The sequence below is a fragment of the Physella acuta genome, unplaced genomic scaffold (assembly GCF_028476545.2).
Source record: "Physella acuta isolate Inbredline_101_S28 unplaced genomic scaffold, ASM2847654v3 ptg000805l, whole genome shotgun sequence".
Taxonomy (NCBI): domain Eukaryota; kingdom Metazoa; phylum Mollusca; class Gastropoda; family Physidae; genus Physella; species Physella acuta.
In genome coordinates, this window is record NW_026732323.1 from 986,320 (window position 1) to 1,002,178 (window position 15,859).

Genomic DNA, 15,859 nt, shown 5'->3' on the forward strand with positions numbered 1-15,859 from the left:
AAAAAAAAAAAAGGTTGGGAACCCCTGGTTTACACCATTATAATAAGATCAGGCTTGAAAAAAAAGACGAACAAAATAAAAATTGAAGTTTAGTTATTGGCTATGTTAATAAAAGCTTGAAATGTATTAAAATTTGAAAAAGCGTCCATTTATAAAATTAAGTTAACTGTAATCAATAAACATGTGTTGTTGTTTTCAAATCATTTGCTTGAATCACAAAAATATAGGCCCTACCAAAAATAAATTTCGAATTTTTAGTCTACACCAAGTGAAATTAACATAACATTTTTAACAAGATCTAGATCTATAAATAATCTCAGCAGTAAAACAAAAGAAATTGAAAACCAGAGGTACACTACATGCAACAACATTACAATAACTATATCGGTTTTGTTTGTTGGATATCTGTGGAAGTAACACCAAAGTCAACTCAAATGACAATTATAACGCATTAATATTTAAGCACATTTTATTTAAAAATATAGTTAAACACACATAAAAAATCGGGTGTATTTTATGCAAACAGTTGTTTTTTTAAACACATCGTCTGAAATAACCACTAAAAATAACTCTAAATGGAAGACTATTACACAAACCACGATCTTTTTTTTACTAAAACACAAACAAAGCAAGTGTGGGGTAAAAAAATATAGATTTACCTAAGGCTTGCGTTTGTTTCATCTTTTATTCCCTACACTGTCGGCAGGTAGACAAACACTGCTATGTAAATGAGAACTGTGTGGGTGTTAAAAGTGGCACGTTTGTTCTTTCAGTGTTCGGGAAACAAAGTTACTTGGCTGTGTCAAGACTAGTGTTGAGAGAATTTTAAAATTTGTTCATGCAATGTTCGGGAAACAAAGTTACTTGGCTGTGTCAAGACTAGCGTTGAGAGAATTTTAAAATTTGTTCATGCAATGTTCGGGAAACAAAGTTACTTGGCTGTGTCAAGACTAGCGTTGAGAGAATTTTAAAATTTGTTCATGCAATGTTCGGGAAACAAAGTTACTTGGCTGTGTCAAGACTAGTGTTGAGAGAATTATAAATTTGTTCATGCAATGTTCGGGAAACAAAGTTACTTGGCTGTGTCAAGACTAGTGTTGAGAGAATTATAAATTTGTTCATGCAATGTTCGGGAAACAAAGTTACTTGGCTGTGTCAAGACTAGCGTTGAGAGAATTTTAAAATTTGTTCATGCAATGTTCGGGAAACAAAGCTACTTGGCTGTGTCAAGACTAGCGTTGAGAGAATTTTAAAATGTGTTCATGCAATGTTCGGGAAACAAAGCTACTTGGCTGTGTCAAGACTAGCGTTGAGAGAATTTTAAAATTTGTTCATGCAATGTTCGGGAAACAAAGTTGCTTGGCTGTGTCAAGACTAGTGTTGAGAGAATTTTAAAATTTGTTCATGCAATGTTCGGGAAACAAAGTTACTTGGCTGTGTCAAGACTAGCGTTGAGAGAATTTTAAAATTTGTTCATGCAATGTTCGGGAAACAAAGCTACTTGGCTGTGTCAAGTATTGAAGAATAATACCCGACAGAGATGAACATACATGCCTCCAAATGTATGTATCTACACATTGAATGGAGATGCGGATAGCATTTAGTACATTGGGTAGGGGAGAACACTTAGACAAGGAATATTTTCAGCAGTATTTACCATTAGCTTCCCCTGCTAGAAGCGTATGCACCTGAGAAACCAAGGCTCCAAGACAAATTATTTGCTGAGATCTTATTAGATGTCCAATATTCATTGTTATTAACAATATTTTGGTGAAATTATTTTGATTGAATACATGTTTTTTATCGTGAGCTGATGGCAAGGTCTTCAATTAAAATACCACTAATGATTAATGCATTGTCTAGAAAATCTGCCAGAATAATATCTTTCTAGCTATATTGTTGTAATGCATTGTATACGTAACACGTTATCTCACTATATCTCATCACATCAACGGTGTAAGCTACACATTATCTCACTATATCTCATCACATCAACGGTGTAAGCTACACATTATCTCACTATATCTCATCACATCAACTGTGTAAGCTACACATTATCTCACTATATCTCATCACACCAACTGTGTAAGCTATAACCCATGTTATCTCATTATACCTCATAGCATACATTATGTAAACAAAACATTATATCTCACCGCATTCAGTGCGCACAAATCACTTTACTGAATTTTTTTCTTCACAATTCAAAGGTTATGTTGATGGAGAGATTTTGTACCAATGTTTGAAATGGCTGTAATTAAAACAAATTAATAAATTCAAAAAGAAATAAAATATTGTATACAAACGCTTTTGTCATCTTATTATTAACGCTTTAGTTGGTCGTCAAAAAAAAAACATCAAGACTTCTTCTGACGATTTTTACTTTCCCTGCTCCCATTGTCAAAAATCGTCACAAAAAGTAAGAAACTCCCCCACCGAAAATTATGCCACTTTTCAGCCTACGCTCTCCCGTCCGAAATAGCAGTTTTTGTGTAACGGCTATCTCTAAAGTGTTGAATGACCTCAGTCATGGTTGAACAAATTTAATTACAAGGTCACCAAAAGTCTTTCAAAATTCAAAAGAGTTGCTGAAATTTAGTTTCAAAAACTACTTTTTAAATTATATTGTAACGTCAAACTTCATGCCCCCCCCCCTCCCTTCCCACCAATTCACGTCGTCACACATCTTCGCAAAATAATGATTCCCTCCCTTTTCACCACAGGGTGGTTGGGTGGTAAACTGCTATCAGCAAACCCTAACGACTGGAGTTCAGATCTCGGACTCGATTCTGTATGTCGTCTGTAAGTCCACCCAGCTCTGATGGGCACCAGATTCACATTATGGAAATAAGGACGGCGATGCGTAGTGCTGACCGTACCATCCCTTCTAATGCCGTGGTGATGTCAAGAAACAGGTGAACTCTACTTCATCTGCCCTACAAATCGACATCCCCGGGATGGGAATTCCGTGAACTGTTATGTAAACAGGGAATTATGGTGAATAGGCCTATATCTTTAAAAATATCAATGTAAAAAGAACACTCACTTTATGAAGTAACACAATGCCTTTACAAATATCAATGTAAGATGAATTCACTTACTTTATGAAGTAACACAATACCTTTACAAATATCTAAGTAAGAAGAACATTCACTTTATGAAGTAACACCAGTGGCGTAGGCAGGGGGGTTAGGGGGGTCATAACCCCCATAGACCCCTCGGTATATATATGTAACTAGGGGAAGTTACCAAGAGACATAACGTGTTACAGTCTGACGTCACAGTGCAGGTGTTGGCTGATGCCAAGGCGTAGTATCTCGGGAAGCGATACGAAAGACGGTCTGTCAACTTTGATGTGACAGGATGCAGGTGGCTTATTAAAATCGGACTGTACGACAGAAGCGGCGTAATTAACAGTCTGATGTAACGATTAGAATCGATTACAATTACGATTATGATAGGACCGAATATGAGTACGATTATGAAGGGGATATAAGGAAGGCGACGGCTGAGCTCGAAGTCTCTCTCAGAAAGTCGGTCTCGGAAGGTCTGTCAGTCAGTCCGTCAGTCTCTCTCTCTCGCTCGCTTTCGATCAGTGAGTCTGTGTGGCAGTATCAAGTTGGTTATATTGTGTTAAGAAGGACGTTAGACATGTGTATTCAGTTAGATGAAGCCTAGTGAGGACTGTTGGGGGTCCGTTGATTCAGACTATTATTGTGAAACATCTCTCTTGATTCAATATATTATTGTGAAACATTCTTTGATTCATGTAATAAAAGGATCAATAATGAACCTGCATCTTCGAGTATCTATGCTGTGGTCAATGTTGTGTGGAATGAGTGGTTAGACTCGGGAAGGTCACATTTGGCGTTGTCGGCAGGGTAGCCAGAGACTCGTTACATTTGGCGTTGTCGGCAGGATAGACTCGGGGACTCGTTACATTTGGCGCTGCGACCAGGATGAATTCAACGAGACTTGCCGCTTTAGGCACCCATAGTCAACCTAGTTCATAACTGTGTTAATTTGTGTGTGAATTCGGATATTCAGGAACAGTGAAAATTGAGGAACGAGGAAAATTTTTTTCATACACACACGGTAAGAAAGAACTCTTTTTTTTTTTACTAAAGGAATAAAATGTCTACTCTGGACGAGAAGCAGACCCATATTGTGGTCCTGCCCAGAGAGTCCCACATTAACAAATTTTACGGGGACGGTGATCCAACTTTAACCAACAGGTTCAGTGAAGAGGTCAAAGCGGCCTGGGCCTCGAGAAACATGTCACCAGAGGAAAGATTAAGACTGCTGATGGGCAGTATAGGAGAGACGGTTAGGGCAGAGGTCAAATGCCACGATAAAACCGTCCAATCAGATCCAGATAAGGTGCTGGATCTAATTATGGAGACCTTTGGGGAGAGACGGTCGGGATCGCAACTGCTATCGGGGTTCGTAGGCTTAAAGCAGAGAATGGCGGAGAGTGTGATGGAGTATTCACACCGAATAAACAGGGCCTTTGATTCGGTAAAGGGCAAAACACCTGACATTGATGCACGCCTACTGAGGGACCATTTCATCGAGGGGCTAGCAACCCCGATCTTAAGGAGAGAGTTGAAAGAGGAGGTCCACAAAGACCCGCAGTTGACCTTCCTTCAGGTCAGGAACTCAGCGATCCGCAGGTCCGAGGATGAGGACCAATCGAACTGTTCGGGGGACAAAGTCTCTGTGCCGGAACAGAAACAATCCCCACCCACGGGGACCGGCACGGTGGAAACCATGATGGCTCAACTGTTGGCCCACCTGGATAAGGTTGACCAAAGATGGGAGAGGTTAGAAAGCAGGTCAACAGCTGAGAATCAGGAAAAGAACGGGCCAAAACAGAGACAGGTTGGACGGCCGCGACCCGCCGGTCCATCACTCCGGTGGACGGCTGACGGTCGACCAATTTGCTTGTCCTGTTCACAACCCGCACATATGGCACGGTACTGCCAGGGAAACGGTCGTCCTCTGTAAGGCAGGGCCAGGCTACAGAGGGGCGAGGTTATGGCCCAAGAAGCAAAATGATGGGAGTCTGTCCCGAAATGGTGATTACGATTGGGGACATCGCGGTGAAGGCAATTGTGGATACAGGCTCCCAGGTGACGACAATCACGGAAAATTTTTACACCAAATGGATGAAAGGAAAAGACCATAGGTTGAGGTCTGACACATGCATGCGCCTGACGGCAGCTAATGGACTAACCATTCCATACTGTGGTTATTTTCTGGCGGATGTCGTGGTGGCGGGACATAGGTTGAAGCAGGTTGGGGTGTTCGTTACGAAACACAACCTAGAGACAAATGTGTCAAATATACCTTGCCTGTTGGGCATGAATATTCTTGGCCAGTTGCCAGAATTTCTTACAAATATTGTCGGATCGACCACACCAGGTCGGGGATCCAAGTTGGCCAGGTTTGCCAAGACCAGAGGAAGGATATCAGTCCCGGCAAACACGGTCAAGGCAATCACATTACAAATTGGTGATAGAAGCGTGAATGGTGATGTGATGATAGAACCATGTGGCGCCGCACTGAGGGCAGGCGTCGTGTTACTGCGGACATACACATCAGCGGAAAATGGACTAGTTCAAGGACTAGTGGCAAATGTTTTGGATGAGGAAATTTTTATACCGCCTAATACTCTGGTAGGAGTACCACAGAACGTCGAGGTACAAAGGTCGGCACAGTGCATCGAACTGAGCAATACCAGCAGTAATGAAGTAACAATTAGGTCGGTCAATGTGACGGCCGAGGTGAAGAAAGAGGATGGCCGATCATATACATTCCCGGAAACTGAGGACCCAAAACTAAATGAATTGTTGAATAAGTACAGGGATATATTTGCCTCGTACGAGGGTGATTTGGGTTACACGGAAGTAATAAAACACCAGATACCCTTACTACAAGACAAGCCGGTGGCGCAACCTTATCGAAGATTACCACCGAGTCACTACTCTGCGGTGAAAGCTCACCTGAACGATCTACTAAAAAAGGGAATTATTACAACCAGCACTAGCCCGTATGCGGCACCGATAGTAGTGGTAAAAAAGAAGTCAGGGGAGATAAGACTGTGTTGTGATTACCGGAAATTGAACAATATCACAAGAAGGGATGCATTCCCCTTGCCTCGTATTGATGAATGTCTTGATGCGTTGGGGGGAGCAAGATTTTTTTCTACCTTGGATTTGGCTAGTGGCTACCACCAAGTGGCCATGCACCCCAACGATCAACATAAAACTGCATTTATTTCTCCACTGGGACTGTACGAGTGGACCCGTATGCCGTTTGGTCTAACTAATGCACCTGCTACATTCCAGCGAGTAATGCAGAGTGCTATGAGTGACTTTCTATTTCAAATAATGTTGGTGTACTTGGATGATATACTGGTTTATTCAAAAACTTGGGCGGACCATCTAGAAAGATTAGAACAAGTGTTTCTCCGTCTTAGGGAGATAGGAGTAAAGCTGAACCCAGACAAATGCTGCTTCGGTCTGAAATCGGTACATTTTTTGGGTTACGTGATTTCGTCGGATGGCATCGCCACTGACCCAGATAAAATTGCAGCTGTTAAAGAATGGAAACAGCCAACAACTACAGTAGAGGTCAGATCATTCTTGGGCTTTGCTTCCTATTATAGAAAATTTGTACCTGGTTTTGCAAAAATTGCCGCACCGTTGCATGACTTGGTAAACAAAATGACAAAGAAACACAGTAAGGAGAAAAAGAAAGGTAAAACACAACTGATAGGTGAATTATGGACTGATGAATGCCTGAACTCGTTTAAGCTATTGAAAAAGGCTTTGACAGAGGCGCCGATATTAGGATACGCAGACCTTGACAAACCATTTCGGCTAGAAATTGACGCCAGCTCTAAAGGTCTGGGAGCTGTGCTATCACAACAACAAAGGCAAGGTTTCAGGGTTATTGCTTATGCCAGTCGAGCTCTGAAGGAATCAGAGAAGAACATGACAAATTACAGCGCCATGAAACTAGAACTTTTGACATTAAAATGGGCTGTGACGGAAAAATTCAGGGACTATCTATTAGGTGCTAAATGTGTGGTATACACTGACAATAACCCCTTGAGTCACCTAAAGACAGCAAAGTTGGGATCCATCGAACAGCGATGGGCAGCAGAATTGGCACTCTTTGACCTAGAGATAAAATATCGCCCGGGGCGGTCCAATGGCAATGCGGACGCCTTATCAAGGAATCCTTACGAGAGACCGGGCGATGAGGAAGAAACGCTGACAGGAATATGTGAGGTCAGAGCGTCAACAGATATCCCTCACGGGGTGCAAGTGAGGCAGAACGGACAGACCGGGGTGGAGCACATTTCCACAGAGCCCGGACATATGGACATTGGTGATTTTAGTTGCCTTAATCACAAAGAAATAAGAAATGCCCAGAGAACGGATAGTGGCTTACAGCCGCTGTTGAAACACGTCCAGGAACAAAAACTCCCAGGAAGAAGGGAAAGAGAACAATTTGGTCGAGAAACAAAGAAAATACTGAGTCAGTGGGACCGTCTCAGTATAAAGGATGGTGTTCTCATGCGGAGAATTCATGACCAAATTGATGGGACAATACACCAGGTGGTGGTGCCTGGACAATTACGAGAAGAAGTGCTAAGGTTGGCACATGACAGGGCAGGACACCAGGGTCAGGACAGGACGCACAAAATATTACGACGAAGGTGTTACTGGCCCAATATGGAAATGGAGGTCAAACGCCATTGTGAGGCTTGTGTGAGGTGTCAGCATGCGAAAATGCCAGTGGTCAAAATGAGACAGCCATCGGGACACCTATTAGCGACAAAACCACTAGAGATTGTGGCTATGGACTTTACGTCGTTGGAGCAATCATCGGATGGGACGGAACATGTGTTGGTAATGACTGATGTTTTCACCAAATGGACTGTGGCGGTGCCCACACGAGATCAGACTGCCAAAACAGTGGCAAAGGTCTTAATAGAACATTGGTTCATCAAATATGGCATACCAAGACAATTACACTCTGACCAAGGAAGGGCCTTTGAGTCAGAAGTAATTAACCAACTGTGCAGCCACTACGGGATCAACAAATCTAGAACAACCACATTTAATCCGAAAGGAAACGGACAGTGCGAGCGGTTCAACCGCAGCATGCATGATTTGCTGCGTACTCTAGAACCTGAACAGAAAAAACGTTGGCCTGATTTTCTCCCAGAGTTGGTATATCTATACAACTGCACACCCCATGCCACAACCGGCTTTTCGCCATACATGTTGCTGTTCGGACGGGAGGCTCGACTCCCCCTTGACTTGTTCCTAGGAAAAAAGGAGAGTATGACTGGCTCATACACTGCACTGGAATATGTGAATGAACATATGAGACGAATTAGAGAAATGTACAGGGTAGTACAGGGAAGACTAGAACATGAAGCACGGCGAAGGGAACCGCCGGTACAGACAAAGGACCCGTCACTCAAACTGAACGACAGGGTATTACTGCGTAGCCACCCGTTAGGCAGAAACAAAATCCACGACCACTGGCGACAGGAGATATGGCAAGTCGTGGAGATGCCTAAAGTAGCAGGTGGCCCCTTTAAGATAAGACCCATCGATCACGCCAAACCGGATCGGTGGGCGAATATTGCTCAATTAAAGAAATATTGTCATAGTCAAGGAGAGCAGTTACACACAAGGAAACCCAAGACAATTAGGGAACCGGAAACTATAACGGAAATTCTCATACCCATCCCGGAACCATGTCACCATCAACAGAACAACAGCGACACACAAGGGGAGGATACCGGCAACAAGGAGGATCCCGGTCCCTCCAAAAGCAGAGAGACAGTAGACCATCAGATAAGTGGTCCGCGGAGAAGTTTGAGAAACAGAAAGAATACGAAATTTTTTGTCAGCAACCATCAATTCTTTCATGGTCGCGCTGGTATGAGAACAGACTGTTCAAAAAGTCATAAAAGTGAACTGGTGAAGGCACCAGACGAAAAAAGGTGGATGTGAATTCTAGAACTGTTTTGTGTCTGAGGAAGATGATGTAGACACATTGGATATGTGAAATAGGGATAACTGTCAATCTTATACGAATGTGACGACATTGACAGTGAGTGGAACAATGGATTTTTTTTTACGGTGGTGCGATGGACTTTGAAGGACTGCACCTGCCAAGCGTTGTTTGTGGTTGATAACACACAAAAAAAGGCAGGGGTGGATGTAACTAGGGGAAGTTACCAAGAGACATAACGTGTTACAGTCTGACGTCACAGTGCAGGTGTTGGCTGATGCCAAGGCGTAGTATCTCGGGAAGCGATACGAAAGACGGTCTGTCAACTTTGATGTGACAGGATGCAGGTGGCTTATTAAAATCGGACTGTACGACAGAAGCGGCGTAATTAACAGTCTGATGTAACGATTAGAATCGATTACAATTACGATTATGATAGGACCGAATATGAGTACGATTATGAAGGGGATATAAGGAAGGCGACGGCTGAGCTCGAAGTCTCTCTCAGAAAGTCGGTCTCGGAAGGTCTGTCAGTCAGTCCGTCAGTCTCTCTCTCTCGCTCGCTTTCGATCAGTGAGTCTGTGTGGCAGTATCAAGTTGGTTATATTGTGTTAAGAAGGACGTTAGACATGTGTATTCAGTTAGATGAAGCCTAGTGAGGACTGTTGGGGGTCCGTTGATTCAGACTATTATTGTGAAACATCTCTCTTGATTCAATATATTATTGTGAAACATTCTTTGATTCATGTAATAAAAGGATCAATAATGAACCTGCATCTTCGAGTATCTATGCTGTGGTCAATGTTGTGTGGAATGAGTGGTTAGACTCGGGAAGGTCACATTTGGCGTTGTCGGCAGGGTAGCCAGAGACTCGTTACATTTGGCGTTGTCGGCAGGATAGACTCGGGGACTCGTTACATATATATATATATATATATATATATATATATATATATATATATATATATATATATATATAATATATATATATATATATATATATATATATATATATATATATATATATAAAATATGAGGGGGGTGCAAATCGAAAGTTTGAGGGGGGGGGGGGGGTGCAAATCAAAAGTCTGAGGGGGGGGGGGGATTCAAATCGAAAGTTTGTCCCCGGGTAAAAATTGGACCCCCCCCCCCCCTTGAGACGATCCTGGCTACGCCACTGAGTAACACAATACCTTTACAAATATCAATGTAAGATGAATTCGCTCACTTTATGAAGTAACACAATACAACATAAAATGTTGAGGTGTCGCACAAGGAACATCTGAAGGCAACCATTTATTCTTAGACCACAATGTTAGGTCAACTGGACGCTGTATCACTAGGCAACATAATTGGATATCAAGTAAATTTGCTTAAGAAACGTTTAATTCAATCATGAACCCCATTACATGATTTTGAAAAATTAAAACAAAACACTCCAGATTACTTATAGATTGACTAGGTAAAGAAACCAATTTTTAATGCTGCCAAAATCAAAAGTAGGCCTTTTTTAAACATATTTTATCTACAAAAACCAATTTAAGAACGTATAAACGTTTTTTTATGACATTCAGTTTTTAAACTGCACCTATCTGCTGTAACTCAACAAACAGTTACTTTTATTTTGGAAAGGGGAAAGGGTGTGTGATTTTTAGCCCCCTTCTTTAATTTACAAATAATTATTAAAATTGAAGTGGAACATAAAGTATCGGCAGACCGCCTTCCTCCTCTTAGAGATCTGTATCTGATTGTCTTTATTCAATGATGAGAAGTTTTAGCATCAAGAGGGCCTAAGTTTTCAAATTTTAATATTTGTTATACCTGCAAATATGAAATAATCGACATAATTCATGGGTCTAATTCTAATTTCTACACTAAACATTCTAAAAATTAAAATATATATATATATATTAAAAAAAAATTCAAAAGTCTAAAAAAAATCTCAAGGTAGATAACTCAGACAATTGACGCTAAAATTGACTTAATGCCCGTTGTTTAGCCTACTAAGATATAAATTGGATCTAATTAAAATTAATTTACCGAATAGAATATATTTGTTGTAGGCCCTCCTAAAGAATACTTTTTTAAAGTTTAATTAAAGATATTTTCAATAGCATAGATTAATTTATGTTCAAATTTTCTACAGTAATAAACATTTTATTCTTCTACAATAACAATAGAAATCAAATAACATGTGTGTGGCCTAATATCAACGATTTAGTTTTCTGTGATGGGTAATTTATTCTAGAAATGTTTTAAACAAGTGTGTGATGATCTATGGAGTTGCTATAAATTATTAGTTTATAAATAGATATAGATCTAAATAATAATAATAATACCCCATATACACTGATGTTTTTTCCCTACTACTAAAAGGATGATCGGCAATTTTTCAACATTTTGATCTGGTAGCCCAGTTCTTACGTAAGTGAAAACAACATTCTTATGATGTAAGTAGACTAGTTTACTGTGTTTTCAATGGGTGTTGTCAATGTTTATTAATTTTTTTTTACCTGGTCGCTGGATTTCAGTTTCGTAATAGATCTAGTTGTTTGTTTTTTTATTACAAGGCATCGTTAATCGTTTATCTACTCAGTCAGACTACTGTACTGTACGTATCTGACAGTAAAAATAGTAACATTTTAATACAGTATCTCCTCATCTGTTCAACTGTAATTCTGTTCTGTAGGCCTACTAACTAGAATTAATTACAATTAGGCCTATATAATAGAATCTAACACTACACTAACTAAAGTAAAGTTTACAGTTTAGTTTAGTAAACTCAGTTTTAAACTGTTCTACTTTACTATTTATTTAATCGACTTTTTAATCAACTGCTAATTCTCTAGACAAGGTGAAACTCAGAAACTGTTTTGTCTGGTGTTATGTAACTGGCGTGTGTATTTAAGTAGGCCTATTTAAGTATTTAATATAATTTTTATTAATTTATTGTCACAATTGTGTAGGTATGCCTAACTGTAACAGTAATAGTATCACTATGTGACTACACGTGTACACTGTGACACTGAGTGTGTGTAGTGATAGTGCCCAGTGTGTAAGTCAGTTGGCATAACCTGTCGACTGTTGGTAGTCTGCTTTAGAGTTAAATTCTCTTAATAAATCTAGTTGAAATCTCGACTAGTACCAGTACTAGTAGTTTTAGTAGCCTACCATAAGGCATAATCTTGTAATTCTAGTAGTAGTACTAGTACACACAGTTGCTGTTAAGTAATAGTTCCAAAGTTCTAGATTACGAGATTGATCCTTTTCAGACCCAGGCTGGGCCCTTGTGTCATCATCACTGTGTAGATTCGATGCAATATAACCACATCCCACTATTTAATTCAGATCTGGAATTTAGTTTGGTTTAGCTACTCATTATCATTATCTGTGTTAAAATCTAAAGGTTTATTAAGTTTACCTTTTACTTTAGGTATTTAAGATATATAAAATTCCCACTGGAGTAGCACAAAATGCTAAATATTGACCAATATTTTCCTTAATTTATGGCTATGCACAGATTTTGTTTTAAATTAGTATAATCCAACATAACAACAGTTTTGACCTAGAGGCTTTTATATATTTTCTATATATACGGTACTATTGAGGCTACAGATGTTTGCGACAGGTCCTTGAAAATGCCCAGACAAAATGACAAATAGAGATCTGTGGCAAAACACCAAACAACAGCCAGAGGCGTAGCGACCCTTCCCGGCGCCCGGGGACATACTTCCAATTTGGCGCCCCCTCGAGAGCAAATTTTCGATTTGCACCCCCCCTCGAACTTTTCATTTGCACCCCCCCTCAAACAAACTTTTGATTTGCACCCCCCCCCCCTCGAACTTTTCATTTGCACCCCCCTCAAACTTTCAATTTGGCGCCCCCCCTAAGGTCGGCGCCCGGGGACATATGTCCCCGCCCCCCCCCCTCGCTACGCTACTGACAACAGCCAATAGACAGGGACATTAAAGCCTGTAAATGGTGATGGATTGGTCATACCCTGAAAAGGGAAGAGGATAATATTGTGAAGAAAGCACTACACTGGAATCCCCAGGGGAAATGGAGATAATGCCAGCTAAGAAAGTCTTGGAGAAGAACAGGAGAAGAAGAGGCAAAGGATATCAGGCTTAGATGAGCATATATATAAACTTTATAATAAAGAGATCTGCCCAAAACAGAGTCCAGTGGAGATCCAAGATGTGTGCATAAAGGAATAAGAAGAAAGACATTTAATGCAGAATTTTGGCATTGATACTTTTAAAAAAGTGTTGGCAAATAAATTTCCATTAATTTATTGAGATTTTTAGTTACACATGTTGCCAATTAGAGCCATTGCACTCATAGGTGTAGAGTGGAGCTTTGATGCTGTTTTTTGAAATAAATAAAGGAGGATGGAGGGTTAATGCTGAAATTGGAGGGAGAAATCAGGAATTTGAAAACCAATTTGGAATAATCTGCCCTCACTACACAGATTAGGGTTTTAAATAGTCTGAATAGCCTGCAGTGGATGTTTGGTTGTTCCCAAGGACAGACTTTGGTACCAACCCACAATATGTCATGTTCTACCCCTCACTTTTGCTATTGGTCAATATTTAGTTGTTTGCATTAATAGATATTAGGGATTTGCAATTGTGCAAATCAATTGCTCTTTACCAAGGGATCAACTTAATTGATAAAGACAAAATACTAGCAAATGCAGAAGAAAATTCACTTCATAAATCATACAAATGTATAAATTGTAATAAATGAAAATGTAATTTATAATTAAACGAAACTCAATTTCAGGTCTGAGCTATGATTATATGGACCCTCATTATTATTTTATTTTAGTTATCTTTTATTATCCTACTTTATTTTTATTAAATTTATTTACTGGTAATCATAAATTAATAATTAAGGCTTAATATTATATGTATAACCTAATAAATTATTATTTTTGTAGATCTTGGCATAACCTAACATTTTTGCCTATTAATCGATTACCACATTGATATCCCTACTATATCCATTTGTTTTTGCAAACAAATGTGATGTTCTTTAGTATTGACAGGGTACTAAATTGATTGTTTATTATTGCGAGTCACCTCGAATCCCAGGTTTGATACTGTAGCATGTCCTAGTCCTAGTCAGTGTTTCTTTCAGACTTTTTTCTCGAGTAGGGCACTTGAAATTTTTGGGGTGACGGGGGGGGGGAGGGGGGTGTGGACTAAATTGAACTAAATTTTCAAGGGGAGGGGGGGCAAACACTGGATTCTATATCATATTTCGTTCAGAAAGAGATACCTGGATAAAACTCTGGTCCCAGATCTGAAGGGTACCTAACTCACGTTAGGAAACCGAAAAGTAAAACTGTAAAAGTGGCTGGGCATAGTGCCGACCACAATGTACTTTCATATTAACGAGGTTAATAAAACAGGTGAACTCTACTTCATCTGACCCAGGTTTGAAAGGGTACATTAATTACTTTGCGTCACAAATAAGTTATAATGCTAAGTGCAAAAGCAATAGTTTGACCGGCATCGTTTTATTAATACAAATAAATGGAGCGAACTAGTGAATTTCTAGACCTTAAAAAAATTACGTATAGAGAGGGCAGTTTTTCAACCTGGTCACCTTCAAATATAGGCCGGAGTACAAGAACGATTTGTGATTCACTGCTGTATTTTTTTCCTTTCAGGCATTTCGTTTTTGCATTTTTAAAAGTAATGCTAGAATCTGAAACTTAGCCGTTATTTCGCGTTTTAGAAAACTGTTTTAATAAATTAAAATAGAAATTGATTAAAATACATTATGATGACCGAGCTCAGTCAATGTTTTGGAAACAAGTCGATGTTTTAAAAAACAAATTCAAAGGTGTGACGTTTTTTGGGGGGAAGGGGGGGGGGGGTGCCTGGCTTTTTGTGACGGAGGGAAGGAAGGGAAGGTAAAAATCGCCCAAAAAAATCGTGACATCACTTATGGATGACCCTCTTATATATAACCGTACAAACCGATCCTAAATTCGTGGTGTGACGGAGATTTTGGATTGAACTTTTTTTTGTGTTAATTGTGTTAAACAAGCAGAGAAAATGTTCCTAAAATAGGTGTGGTGCGTCCTCTCACCGGCGGGGACTAAGCCTGACACCCCACATGGAGTGTGTACATGAAAGTAAACAGAGGGGAGGGGCTGCTGTTGAAACTAGCATGGTATGCTGGTTAGGCTTGGCCTGTCATGCCTTGTTAAATGTACTTTAGATTCATAAAAAAAAAGTTTTTAATTAAAATGTTTTTAATTCATTAGCGCTGAGGTAAAGTTAAAAACGCAGTTTGAGAAAACGAAGCTTAAAAATTAGTGCTCCGCTCGCTGTTTGCTTCTAGATTAAGTCAGGCAAGCTCTTTAGCTCTCAGTCGGACTAGACCTTTAGCTCCCAATTGATCTAGACGTAGATCTAACTCCCGTGCACATTTTTCTGTTGCGATTTCGTTTTCGCGGTTGCCGGCCTTATAAACATGTTGATATGCCCGAGGAAGTCCATCCGTTTTGAATAACACGACAGCTTAAAATGTCAGTGTCCTTCATTGTAAATCCGCTGTTACTTTCCCTATTGTAAGCTAGGTACCCAACAGAGCTGGATGGACTCAGAGACGTCCTTCCGAGCTCAAGATATCAGTTTACTGTACACAGTGATAAAGGTGTTCCTGTTATTATTATTATTTTTTTTTTCAAATTTCCCGGCTGTGCATCGTCTCATCCCGGCTTGAGCTACTTTCTTTTGCCAGTATTTTCTTGCTTTTTCAGACCGTCTTATCACACTAAGCCTACATATTATGCCACTAC

General features: G+C 39.9%; 1 protein-coding gene across 4 annotated transcripts in view; it reads left to right on the top strand.

Moving 5' to 3' along the window:
* Window positions 1-11,455: 11,455 nt before the first annotated feature.
* LOC131951248 (uncharacterized) overlaps window positions 11,456-15,859 on the top strand; it is a 32,240-nt gene continuing 27,836 nt past the window's right edge. For 3 of the 4 annotated variants that reach the window (XR_009388405.1, XM_059313603.1, XM_059313601.1), the window contains exon 1: window positions 11,456-11,492. The gene's annotated coding sequence lies outside the window, so the exon portion shown is untranslated. The remainder of the gene's footprint in view (window positions 11,493-15,859) is intronic. The other variant, XM_059313602.1, reaches the window with a different exon arrangement.